The sequence below is a fragment of the Lithobates pipiens genome, unplaced genomic scaffold (genome assembly GCF_037356315.1).
Source record: "Lithobates pipiens isolate NorthernLeopardFrog02 unplaced genomic scaffold, aLitPip1_a1.2 Scaffold_16, whole genome shotgun sequence".
Taxonomy (NCBI): Eukaryota; Metazoa; Chordata; class Amphibia; order Anura; family Ranidae; genus Lithobates; species Lithobates pipiens.
In genome coordinates this window covers 5,366,277-5,379,823 of record NW_027507748.1, presented here as the reverse complement: position 1 = coordinate 5,379,823, position 13,547 = coordinate 5,366,277, and positions in this window count along the sequence as shown.

The following is a 13,547-nucleotide window of genomic DNA, read 5'->3' as shown; positions in this document are numbered from 1 at the left end:
GTTGGTTGTTCTGGGAGGGTCTTTACATATAGGGGGTGGGCTGTCCTGGAAGAGTGTTTTTTCCTGGGGGGCTCTGTACTCATGGGGAGTAGGTTGTCTGTATATATAGGGGAGTTAGTTGTCCTGGGGGCATCTGTACATATAGGGGGCGGGTTGTCCTGGGGGGTCTGCACATATAGGGGGGTGGGTTGTACTAGGAGGTTCTGTACATATAGAGGGTGGGGTGTCCTGGGTGTCTTTACGTATGGGGGGTAGGTTGTCCTGGGGCATCTGTATATATAGGGGGTGGGTTGTCCTGGGGGTCTGTACATATGGGGGGGTAGGTTGTCCTGGGGGTCTGTACATATAGGGGGTGGGTTATCCTGAGGGTCTGTACATATAGGGGGTTGGTTGTCCCGGGGGGTCTGTACATATAGGGGTGGGTTGTCTTGGAGGGTCTGTACATATAGGGGGTGGGCTGTTCTGGGAGAGTTGGTTGTCTTGGGAGGTCTGTACATATGGGGGGTAGGTTGTCCTGGGGCATCTGTAAATATAGGGGGTGGGTTGTCCTGGGAGTGTCTGTACATATAGGGGGTGGGTTGTCCTGGGAGAGTGTTTTATTTTTTCCTGGGGGGTCTGTACTTATGGGGGGTAGGTTGTCTGTACATATAGGGGAGTTGGTTGTCCTGGGGGGTCTGTACATATGGGGGGTGGGGTGTCCTGAGGGCATCTGTACATATATGGGGCGGGTTGTCCTGGGGGGTCTGTACATATAGGGGGTGGGTTGTACTGGGAGGCTCTGTACATATAGAGGGTGGGCTGTCCTGGGTGTCTGTATGTATGGGGGGTAGATTGTCCTGGGGGCATCTGTATATATAGGGGGGTTGTCCTGGGAGGATCTGTACATATGGGGGGTGGGTTGTCCTGGGGGGTCTGTACATATGGGGGGTGGGTTGTCCTGAGGGTCTGTACATATGGGGGCTGGTTGTCCTGGGAGGGTCTGGACATATGGGGGGTAGGTTGTCCTGGGGGCATCTGTACATATGGGGGGTGGGTTGTCCTGGGAGGGTCTGTACATATAGGGGTGGGTTGTCCTGGGGGCATCTGTATATATAGGGGGTGGGTTGTCCTGGGAGTGTCTGTACATATAGGGGGTGGGTTGTCTTGGAGGGTCTGTACATATAGGGGGTGGGTTGTCTTGGAGGGTCTGTACATATAGGGGGGTGGGCTGCCATGGGAGAGTTGGTTGTCCTGGGGGGTCTGTACATATGGGGGGTGGGTTGTCCTGGGGGTCTGTACATAGAGGGGGTGGGTTGTCCTGAGGGTCTGTACATATGGGGGTTGGTTGTCCTGGGAGAGTTGGTTGTCCTGGGAGGGTCTGGACATATGGGGGGTAGGTTGTCCTGGGGGCATCTGTACATATGGGGGGTGGGTTGTCCTGGGAGGGTCTGTACATATAGGGGTGGGTTGTCCTGGGGCATCTGTATATATAGGGGTTGGGTTGTCCTGGGAGTGTCTGTACATATAGGGGGTGGGTTGTCTTGGAGGGTCTGTACATATAGGGGGTGGGTTGTCCTGGGGGGTCTGTACATATAGGGGGTGGGTTGTCTTGGAGGGTCTGTACATATAGGGGGGTGGATTGTACTGGGAAGGTCTGTACATATAGAGGGTGGGCTGTCATGGGAGAGTTGGTTGTCCTGGGAGGTCTGTACATATGGGGGGTAGGTTGTCCTGGGGCATCTGTGTATATATAGGGGGTGGGTTGTCCTGGGAGGGTCTGTACATATGGGGGGTGGGTTGTCCTGGGGGCGTCTGTACATATAGGGGGGTGGGTTGTCCTGGATGGGTTTGTACATATAGGGGGTCGGTTGTCCTGGGGGGTCTGTACATATAGGGGGTGGGTTGTCTTGGAGGGTCTGTACATATAGGGGGGTGGATTGTACTGGGGAGGTCTGTACATATAGAGGGTGGGCTGTCCTGGGAGAGTTGGTTGTCCTGGGAGGTCTGTACACATGGGGGGTAGGTTGTCCTTGGGCATCTGTATATATAGGGGGTGGGTTGTCCTGGGAGGGTCTGTACATATGGGGGGTGGGTTGTCCTGGGGGCGTCTGTACATATAGAGGGTGGGTTGTCCTGGGAGGGTTTGTACATATAGGGGGTGGGCTGTCCTGGAAGGGTCTGTACATATGGGGGGTTGGTTGTCCTGGGGGTCTTTACATATAGGGGGGTGGGTTATCCTGGGAGGGTCTGTACATATGGGGGGGTTTGTCCTGGGGGTCTGTACATGGGGAGTTGTCCTTGGGGATCTGTACATATGGGAGTGTTGTCCTTGGGGTCAGTACATATGGGAGGTGGGTTATCCTGGGGGGATCTGTACTGATGGGGGGTGGTTTTTCCAGGGGGGTCTGTACTGATGGAGGGGGGTGTTTTATTCTGAGGGGGATCTGTACTGAGGAAGGGGGTCTTCACTTAGTGAGGGGGATCTATACTGCAGGAGGGTGGTCTGTACTGAGGGAGGACTATAGTGGGTGGGAGGTAACACTATGTTTTTTCTCACGGGGTGACACGATTCCTAGTAATGCCACTGGTAACTGGGGACACCTGGTGTAAGGGGGGACTCTGCTGGGGACACCTGGTGTAAGGGGGGACTCTGCTGGGGACACCTGGTGTAAGGGGGGACTCTGCTGGGGACACCTGGTGTAAGGGGGGACTCTGCTGGGGACACCTGGTGTAAGGGGGGACTCTGCTGGGGACACCTGTGTAAGGGGTGACTCTGCTGGGGACACCTGGTGTAAGAAGGGACTCTGCTGGGGATACCTGGTGTAAGGGGGGACTCTGCTGGGGACACCTGGTGTAAGGGGGGACTCTGCTGGGGACACCTGGTGTAAGGGGGGACTCTGCTGGGGACACCTGGTGTAAGGGGGGACTCTGCTGGGGACACCTGGTGTAAGGGGGGACTCTGCTGGGGACACCTGGTGTAAGGGGGGACTCTGCTGGGGACACCTGGTGTAAGGGGGGACTCTGCTGGGGACACCTGGTGTAAGGGGGGACTCTGCTGGGGACACCTGGTGTAGGAAGGGACTCTGCTGGGGATATCTGGTGTAAGGAGGGACTCTGCTGGGGACACCTGATGTAAGGGGTGACTCTGCTGGGGACACCTGGTGTAAGGGGGGACTCTGCTGGGTGCATCTGGTGTAAGGGGGACTCTGCTGGGTGCACCTGGTGTAAGGGGGGACTCTGCTGGGGACACCTGGTGTAAGGGGGGACTCTGCTGGGGACACCTGGTGTAAGGGGAGACTCTGCTGGGGACACCTGGTGTAAGGGGAGACTCTGCTGGGGACACCTGGTGTAAGGGGGGACTCTGCTGGGGACACCTGATGTAGGAAGGGACTCTGCTGGGGATATCTGGTGTAAGGAGGGACTCCGCTGGGGACACCTGATGTAAGGGGTGACTCTGCTGGGGACACCTGGTGTAAGGGGGGACTCTGCTGGGGGCACCTGGTGTAAGGAGGGACTCTGCTGGGGACACCTGATGGCCCCTGGTGGCAGGCGATGTGACAAGTGACACGTTCAGGGCTCCCACTGATTCTGCATTATGGTCAGTTGAACTATTTAATTTTATATTACAATGTAATAATAGAAATAATGCGTTTCAATCATCCTGACACCATAACAATCATGGTGTCGGGGTGATTGAAGCTCTAACACCAGGTGTTTGGAGTATCTTTATCTGCTAATTGTTAAACTTTCTGGAATACACATATTTCTATAGTGGTGAAGGATCTGGGCCTGCTTTTCTTTCTTTCTTCTCTTTTCTTTCGCCATCCCTTGTCCATTCTCACTTAAATCAAGCCCATTTTTCATTTTTCATTTTTCCTTTTCTCGATACGTCCCCCCTTAAAACGAATGTCCCGCCCCCTAATTAAAGCAAGACTCCGCCTGCAGACAAAACAGTGTCCCTATAAATTTTTTATTAATGTTGGCAACTATGTGTTATATGACCGCGTCATTGTCATTCAAAGTGTGAGAGCACTGAAAACTGAAAATTGGCCTGGGCAGGAAGGGGGGTAAAGTGCCCGGTATTGAATTTGTTAAGGCATCGTATTGTTTTATTCTGTAAATGATGTCATCATTGTGTTTCACTGTAACAGGACAGTGAGGTCTGTGCTTGCGGTGGATGTCCGGCACCCACGGGGACGCCCCATTCTTCTTAGCACCTGGTCTTTGGAATCTGGGTGAATATGGACTTCCACACTGACTGATACAGTTTTAAAAAACATTTGCCTGTAAAAAAATTGTAAAAAAAAAAACTGCATGGGGTCCCCCCAGTCCATACCTATCCCGGACCCTTATCCAAGAATGCAGCCTGGCAGGTTAGAAAAGGGGGGGCGAGTTAGCGGTTCCCGAATCCTGCCAGGTCACACGGGGGCCACAACATGGGGGGGGTGCTTTGGGGCAGGTAAGGGTGGGGCCACTTGGCAGACCTGCACAATCACAGCCCAGGGTTGTGGGGAAGAGACCCTTGTCCCCATCAACATGGATAAGGGTCTGGTATGGATTTTGGGGGGGGGGGGGCCCAAGCCATTTTTTTAATAGCTGGGTGTCGGCAATTATAACTGCGAGTCAAGCTGAATGTGATCTGACTTGTTATTTTCTTTCTAAATGTCAGTTTTGTTGCAGCAGGCTCTATGCAGGCTCTATGCAGGCTCTATGCAGGCTCTATGCAGGCTCTATGCAGGCTCTATGCAGGCTCTATGCAGGCTCTATGCAGGCTCTATACAGGCTCTATACAGGCTCTATACAGGCTCTATACTTGGTACAGATGCACAACTTTACAGGCAGACTAAGGGGACCCCCTGGCAATATATTTAATGGAATTTTTAATTTTTATTGTTGCACTTTGAGCATCATTAAAATCACTGCTGCTGAAAAAACAATCACTTAAAAAAATATATAAACCTTCAAAATGGGAACTTTTGATTTCTCACGTTCGGCTCTCATAGACTTCAATGGAGTTTGCTGTTCTGCTGAGAACCAAACAAGGGAGGGTGTTCGGCCCATCTCTATTTACAGGCAGCATTGGTGTTTGTGGGTTTTATTGATTAATACATTGAAACAATATTAGTATTTTTTTTATGAACAGATCAACCCATCCTACACCCAACCCATCACTGATCAGACCCCCAACCCATCCTTCACCCAACCCATCACTGATCAGACCCCCAACCCATCCTACACCCAACCCATCACTGATCAGACCCCCAACCCATTCTACACCCAACCCATCACTGATCAGACCCCCAACCCATCCTACACCCAACCCATCACTGATCAGACCCCCAACCCATCCTACACCCAACCCATCACTGACCAGACCTCAAACCATCCTACACCCAACCCATCACTGATCAGACCCCAACCCATCCTACACCCAACCCATCACTGATCAGACCCCCAACCCATCCTACACCCAACCCATCACTCATCAGACCCCCAACCCACCCTACACCCAACCCATCACTGATCAGACCCCCAACCCATCACTGATCAGACCCCCAACCCATCACTGATCAGACCCCCAACCCATCCTACACCCAACCCATCACTGATCAGACCCCCAACCCATCCTACACGCAACCCATCACTGACCAGACCTCAAACCATCCTACACCCAACCCATCACTGATCAGACCCCCAACCCATCCTACACCCAACCCATCACTCATCAGACCCCCAACCCATCCTACACGCAACCCATCATTGATCAGACCCCAACCCATCCTACACCCAACCCATCACTGATCAGACCCCAACCCATCCTACATCAACCCATCACTGATCAGACCCCCAACCCATCTTACACCCATCCCATCACTCATCAGACCCCCGACCCATCTTACATGCAACCCATAACTGACCAGACCCCAACCCATCTACACCCAACCCATCACTCATCAGACCCCCAACCCATCCTACACCAACCCATCAGTAATCAGACCCCCAACCCATCCTACACGCAACCCATCATTGATCAGACCCCAACCCATCCTACACCAACCCATCACTGATCAGACCCCAACCCATCCTACATACAACCCATCACTGATCAGACCCCCAACCCATCCTACACCCAACCCATCACTGATCAGACCCCAACCCATCCTACACCCAACCCATCACTGATCAGACCCCCAACACATCCTACACCCAACCCATCACTGATCAGACCCCAAGCCATCATTGATCAGACCCCCAACCCATCCTATACCCAACCCATCGCTGATCAGACCCCAACCCATCCTGCACCCAACCCATCACTGATCAAACCCCCAACCCACCCTACACCCAACCTATCCTACACCCAACCCATCATTGATCAGACCCCCAACCCATCCTACACCCAAACCATCACTGATCAGACCCCAACCCATCCTACACCCAACCCATCACTGATCAGACCCCAAATCCATCCTACACCCAACCCATCATTGATCAGACCCCCAACCCATCCTATACCCAACCCATTGCTGATTAGACCCCAACCCATCCTACACCCAACCCATCATTGATCAGACCCCCAACCCAACTGTGCAATACATATGTCTACTCCTTCTGTCCTCCTAATGCTCTGTGCTTTCTTTCAGTGTTAAAGTATTCAATTATTAATGATTCTGGTGATGATTATATGAATGGATGGCACCCAAACGCACTTCACACATTTTGCAGGGTTGGGATAAGAGGAGTTTTGTTATCAGAGGTCCGTCATAGATTGGGGAGACCGGACAAACCCTTCTCCAGGGAAGGAACCTTCATAGATTCACAACTACCAACAGATGTTTCTGTAGCGGCACATTTCTGCAGCAGAGGACACAATGATCTCAGGATCATATCACTGATGGGGAACTTCAAATCACAGAAAAAGAGGTGGAATGACAATCTATAGACAAATCCCAAACTCCAGACTGTGGTCTGAACAGGGACAGAGATTTTGTTTGCTGTTCTGGTTCTAAAGTGGACCAGAAGTTCCATTGTAACAAAGAGCTGGCACTGCGCAATGTCTGCTCTGCAATACAATGCCTTTGGAGTGATGTCATTACACGCTGGCCAATTATGATGGTTTCCATTGGAGTGATGTCATCACACACCAGCCAATGATGATGGTTTTATTTAAACTCCAAACTTTCTATTTGCTATAAAATACTTCCGTAGGCTGGTTCAGTTATATAGAATATTCTCCATGGTTACAGCCGTGATATACAGCCCTGATCAATAAAAGTATACAATGTATATAAGACTGGACTGGACAACCCCTTCAGGATCTCAGAAAAAGCCGGGAATGTCTATACTCACCAGAAGAGTCTTGGAGGAGGACACAGAGCAGGAGGAGAGCGGTCTGGGATCTCATGGTGAATGGGGCTCTCATGCAGTAAATGACACAGATAGAGAATGTATAGAGAGGAAGCTATGTGGTTGGGTAATTTCTAAGGGGACGTGTCTACAGGACAACCACATGTCATGCACAGAGGTGGCAGAATATCTCTCACCACCTTATATGTGCATTATAGAGACACAAGACATTTACACCATCACACAACAGCTACAAAAAGATTTCACTTCTCTCCCTGAGATGAATTCTAACAATTGTTTGAATAGGAATAGAAAAAACCAGGACGGGCAAAAATTGGACAGCGCACCTCATCCCAATTATGTCAAAATGGAGAAAAAGAGAGAAGAGTGGGATTATTGCGGTGCTATAAGGATGAAAATGTTGTATAGTATAAAAGAAAATAATTTTATTAATTTTTTTTGAAGCTACAGACATCAATGTTTATACAGACAATGACCACAATCCGTCAATTAATTTGAGTCAAGGGGTTCTTGGCTGTTCTGATGGAATCCCGACATGTTTCGCCTACACATAGGCTTCTTCAGGGGAGCCAATAATTGACAGGAGGTAATTTTAAAGGAAAAAGAGAAGATTCACTGTAAACAAAATACAACAAAATTAGTGGATCTGGTCATAGAAGTGAAACACAACCCAGACTCTCCATGCGCTCACAAGTTCCAAAGGATTATTAGGCTTAAGAAGCCAATGAAATATTGTTTTAGTAAATAACTATGCCTACCAATCTCCAAATACGAGTCCCGCCTGCACACTATAGTGAGGACGCCTTTAAAACGTGGAGGGCAAACCAGTCTCAGAAAATCCCCAAAAAGTGACTGCAGGAGACAAATGGAACAGACAAAAAAACCCACTTTCGTTAGAAATTATGGGGCCAGAGAGGGCTCCCGTAGACGGTTTGATTAATTACAGAGATTATATATATCAATATAGTTTCTAGTTAAACAGCAAGGAGAACCTACCTGAGCAAATTGATATTCAATATGTCTCACAAGGGGAGCTAGTAACTGCAGGTGAGCGGGTCCATAGAAAAAAACAGTATCATGGTGATAACCTGCGTAGATCAAAAATCTATCTAAGTGAGGCCAATAAATAGGTAACAGGGTAGGTAGATGGATTATGTTGATGAAAGCTATGGGTTAAATTAAATATTAAAATAGCATTATGCTCAAATTTCTTCAATAGGTAACTGGGAAGATGCTTACCATGCAAAAAAAGGGGAACAGAAACGAGTATTGCTATGTTCCACTGGAGTAGATATGAACTCACGCTGTAGTTGAGGAGTTTAACAAAGGGCTGCAGCAGGTGGGTCTATCAGCCAACAAGTGCAGCGCCTGAGGGTATTGGTCTGAGAAATAAATAACAGACGAGCTCCAGTGAGCATGGGAAAAAGGAAATAAAGAATAAATAAAATTCAAAGATAGGAGAAGAACCATGGGCTGTGTGGACAGACCATGTACTTCTCAGAGAACTGACCTTTACGACGAAATCACCGCGCTGTAGTGTCATGCAGGACCGACACACCTGCAGAGTGGGTGTGCCTTTTATCTCCCACACACTCGGCGTCAAGTAAATGACGTCGGGTGTGAGCGGACAACAAATGCAAGACTGCGCATGCGTCCCGGGTGGATGAGCCTACAGTCCCCACAATGCACTGCGGCGGTGGCTCCGTAACCACGGGAACTCAGACGCCGCCCCAGGCAAGTGCGGGGATCGTGGAAAAGGCAGTGTAGAGGTTCATTGAACCTATCAAACCACTGCCAAACGATAACCACAACGGGACGCATCATGCTGACAAAGCAGTCTGCATACACATAGGTCGGGCATCCACACGGCCCGACCCATGCGTCCATACAGGCACCAGTGCTGGAGATGGAAGGGACAGGTGTGCCCTCACAAAGGAGTCTCCGCTAGGGGGACAGGCTCAAAAGGGAAAAATTATGTAAAAAAGGAGATTAAAACCAGTGTGCAAAAATAAAAACACACTGATTAGATTGCTCGTAAATAGATGTTCAAAAAAATGAGTGAGCGATCGAAGGGATAGGTTGTGTTTATGGGCCAGATCCACAGATACAGAAACTAATACACATACAGAATATAAATGCAGTAATAATATAATCGTATAGTGAATACCTTTCACAATAAGGGCCGGTTCACACTGCGAGCCGCGGCGAGGCGTCTCCGACTTCCTCGCCGCGACTTGCAGGGGGGGTCAGCGGCGACTTGCAGAGGACTTCTGCATAGAAGTCAATGCAAGTCGCCCCCGAAGTCGCCCCGAAGTAGTACAGGAACCTTTTTTCTGAGTCGGAGCGACTCGAGTCGCTCCTCTCAGAACGGTTCCATAGCACTGAATGGGGGCGACTTGCGGGAGCGAGGCGAGGCGAGCCGTGTCGCCTCGCCTCGCGTCGCAGTGTGAACCGGCCCTTAAGTTCTAATATATAGATACAGAGATGATACATTGTTTGGTATTATAATAAATCACATTTACAGAAAATGGGGAAAAAACGGGAAAAAAAGGAAAAAAAAAAGGAGAAAATTAATTAAATATATAAGTCTTTAAGGCATACTTTGCAGCAATCTGACCCTATGTGAAGGTCTTAGGTGTGCCATGTATTGATGCAGGAAAAGGAAATTCGATTATAATGGATAGATAATTAGGTAAACTCACACCAAAATAAATACATACATTCATACAACATAAGACAACACACATACAGTACAGCTAACGGAAAAAAAAAATAAATAAAAAAAATTATAAAGATATTTAATAAATGAAGGGGAAGGAGAAAAAAGGGAAGACAATCTAAGATATAGCGTTTGTGGAAGGCTGGAGTCTAGATTTCTAGGGTATAGTTCTTTATGCAGATTCATATAGAATTCACACTTGGATTATATGCATCCATAAGTTAAATCTTAGAAAAAGACAAGATAGTTAAAGAAAATGCTTGTAGGTTATATATTCATTTAAACCTGGATGTTTTGTAGCCTCTAAAGTGTATATCCATTTTGTTTCCAATTGCAGTAAGCGGGTATCAATTTCACCCCCTCGAGCATGATGGGGTACATGCTCAAGGGCCGAAAAATGCACACCATTGGGATCGAAGTTATGAGAGATACCTGTGTGTCTATTTAATGCTGTGGTACAGAGTCGTTTAAATAAAGGTAGCATATGGTCTCTGATCCGTTTAAAGAACGGACGCTTGGTCTTACCAATATAGAAGCATCCACAGGGACAGCTAGCAAAATAAACTATTCCTATGGTCTTACATGTCACGTTATGCCTGGTGGTATGAATAGAACCATCAGGCAACGTGACATGTGGTGATCTAGAGATAAAACGGCAGACATCGCAGTGGCCACAAGGATATGTGCAACTGCGGTTGGATTTCATAGGTTGTCGAATGTTAAAATGACTTGTGACTAGTCGATCTTTCATAGACTGAGATCTACGGTATGTAAATTGAGGAAATGGTTTTATGTATTTGTGAATTGTTGGATCCGCCAACAATAAGGGCCAATGCTTGGCAAGGATTTCTCTCATTTGATTGTGTTGCCACGAATATTGCGTGATGATACGTAAGGGTGTACTAGAGGTAGATTTGGGTTTAGGATAGATTAGGTCGTTTCTACTTAATTTTATCACTTTATTGTAGGTACGTTTGAGTAGTGATTTGCTGTAACCACGTTGATTTAATCTAGTGGACAGATCCCTTGCAGCTAGTTGAAAATCAATGTCTTGGGAGCAGTTTCGGCGAAGACGTAAGTATTGACTGTAGGGAATACTATTTAAGAGTGATCTGGGATGTGCACTTGCGGCATGTAAGATGGTATTGCCTGCTGAGGGCTTACGATGAAGGGATGAATCAATTACACCCCTTTGGTCTAGTTTGATACATAGATCGAGAAAGTTTACCTGGGTCTGACTGTATTCCATAGTAAATTTTAGATTGAATTGGTTATTGGCGAGACCATCAAAAAACTCATGTAGTTCGTTGAGGGTGCCTGTCCAAAGAATCAAAATATCATCAATATAGCGATGCCAACCCAGGATGAACTGGCTCCAATCCTGGGGTTGGTCTCTGGAAAAAATTTGTCGTTCCCACCCCCCTCAGGTACAGATTGGCATAGGAAGGGGCACATTTGGTGCCCATTGCTACACCCTGTACCTGGAGGTAGTGGGAACGATCAAACATAAAAATGTTGTGAGTGAGAATGAACTCCAATAATTGGAGCACAAACCCATCATACCTTTCAGAGGTAGGTCCTCTTTCTTACAGAAAGGAATGCATGACTTGGATGCCTGTGGCATGCGGAATAGAGTTGTAAAGACATTCCACATCCAGGGCAACCAGCCATGCGTCCCGGGGAAGTTGTTTTCCATCCAGAATTCGTAGCAAATCAATGGTATCTTTTACGTAGGATGGCAAAGATAGTACATGCGGAAATAAATGTTTGTCAACTAATGTGCTAGCGTTTTCAGTTAAGCACTGGCACCCCGACACAATAGGACGACCAGGGGGTTAACAAGAGATTTATGCAGTTTTGGTAACGAGTAGAAGGTAGGGATTTGTGGATTTTTTACATTAAAGTATTTCCACGTATTTAGATCAATAGTGCCTTGTCGATAGGCCCGAAAAATAAGTTGGTAATATTCCGTGTTAAAATTTTCAATGATGAGTTTGGATATCGAACTATACCATTCTTTATTGTCAAGGATATCAAGGCACATTTTCCTATATGCCTGGGTACAGGGGTTAAGTCCTGGGGAAAAAAGTGTGGGAACTCCCACCCAAGATCCACTCGCCCACCAAAAAAAACAAAATGATACGCTCATATGCACGAACGCTTCAAAAGTGGTATTTTTCATCCAATTTTTGTGTTGTGTGTATGAAGCTTAACTGTTAGTATATAAAAAAAGAAACCTCAATAAACATAAATACAGTAATTCTCTGAATAATCAGCATTCATTCAATTGCGCTTCCATGCAAATGTTCTGATCTTTATTGGGGAATTTTATTTTGTATATAGTGTTTATGTGATGAGTTTACACTTTTCATTGAACAGAGTTTGGATAACACATCGTTAAACAGAAAAGGCCATAAATTAACTGCACATTATCTGGACAGAATGCTTGGTGATGTGTTCCTGCTTAGGAGATGTATATTAGCTTGGGGGGGCTGCAAACTCTGCAGGGGCTCCAACACACACTCGCTGCTATTCCAACTCTTCACATATTTCCACATAAACTTCCCTCCTGGCATTAAACTTTGCCAGGTATTGTGCTCAGCTTACCACCCCAAACTGATGCTCCTCCCTCAGCTCACCTCTCTCCCTGCATGTCCTGTGAGCAGAATAGCTGTGCTCCTCCTCTGGGTTCTCGCATCATATGTCACTAAAGATAGAGGAGGGGGGATTCAGCGGGAAACACAGAGCAAGTATGGGGGGGGGAATGAGGAGATATAAAATCAGGAGGGGCCGGTGGGGAGGAGCGCATCACGAGAGGTCTCACTAAATACAATCTCTTAGCAGCAGGGACCTGATCTACCCATCAGCTAGCTGTGATTGACAGGAAGATTGAAGAGGAAGCTGTCATGGGGCCCCCTATTGGCAATGCCTGCCACACAGCTCTCATACTTCATAGTCTTGCAGGACACGGCTGCTAACGGGAACTGAGTTCCTGTTGTGGAAAAAGTACAGGAACTCCGTTCCCATGCATTCCTGCAGGACTTGAGCCCTGCCTGGGTATCCATGACACATACGTTCCCCCCCTTTATCAGCAGGTTTTATAATTAAGTCTGGATTACTTTGGAGATTTTGAAGTGCCTGACGGTGTTTAAGGGATAAATTATGGGGTTCTTGTGTATCCAATTCAAGGTTCTTAATCTCAGAGGTTAATTGGCTAACAAAGGCCCATATGTTGGGGTTGCTTTGAAGCAAAGGAAAGGATTTGGATTTCAATTTAAAAGTTGCCGGAGCGGGAATTTTTTTTTTTTTTTCCGTTAGCTGTACTGTATGTGTGTTGTCTTATGTTGTATGAATGTATGCATTTATTTTGGTGTGAGTTTACCTAATTATCTATCCATTATAATCGAATTTCCTTTTCCTGCATAAATACATGGCACACCTAAGACCTTCACATAGGGTCAGATTGCTGCAAAGTATGCCT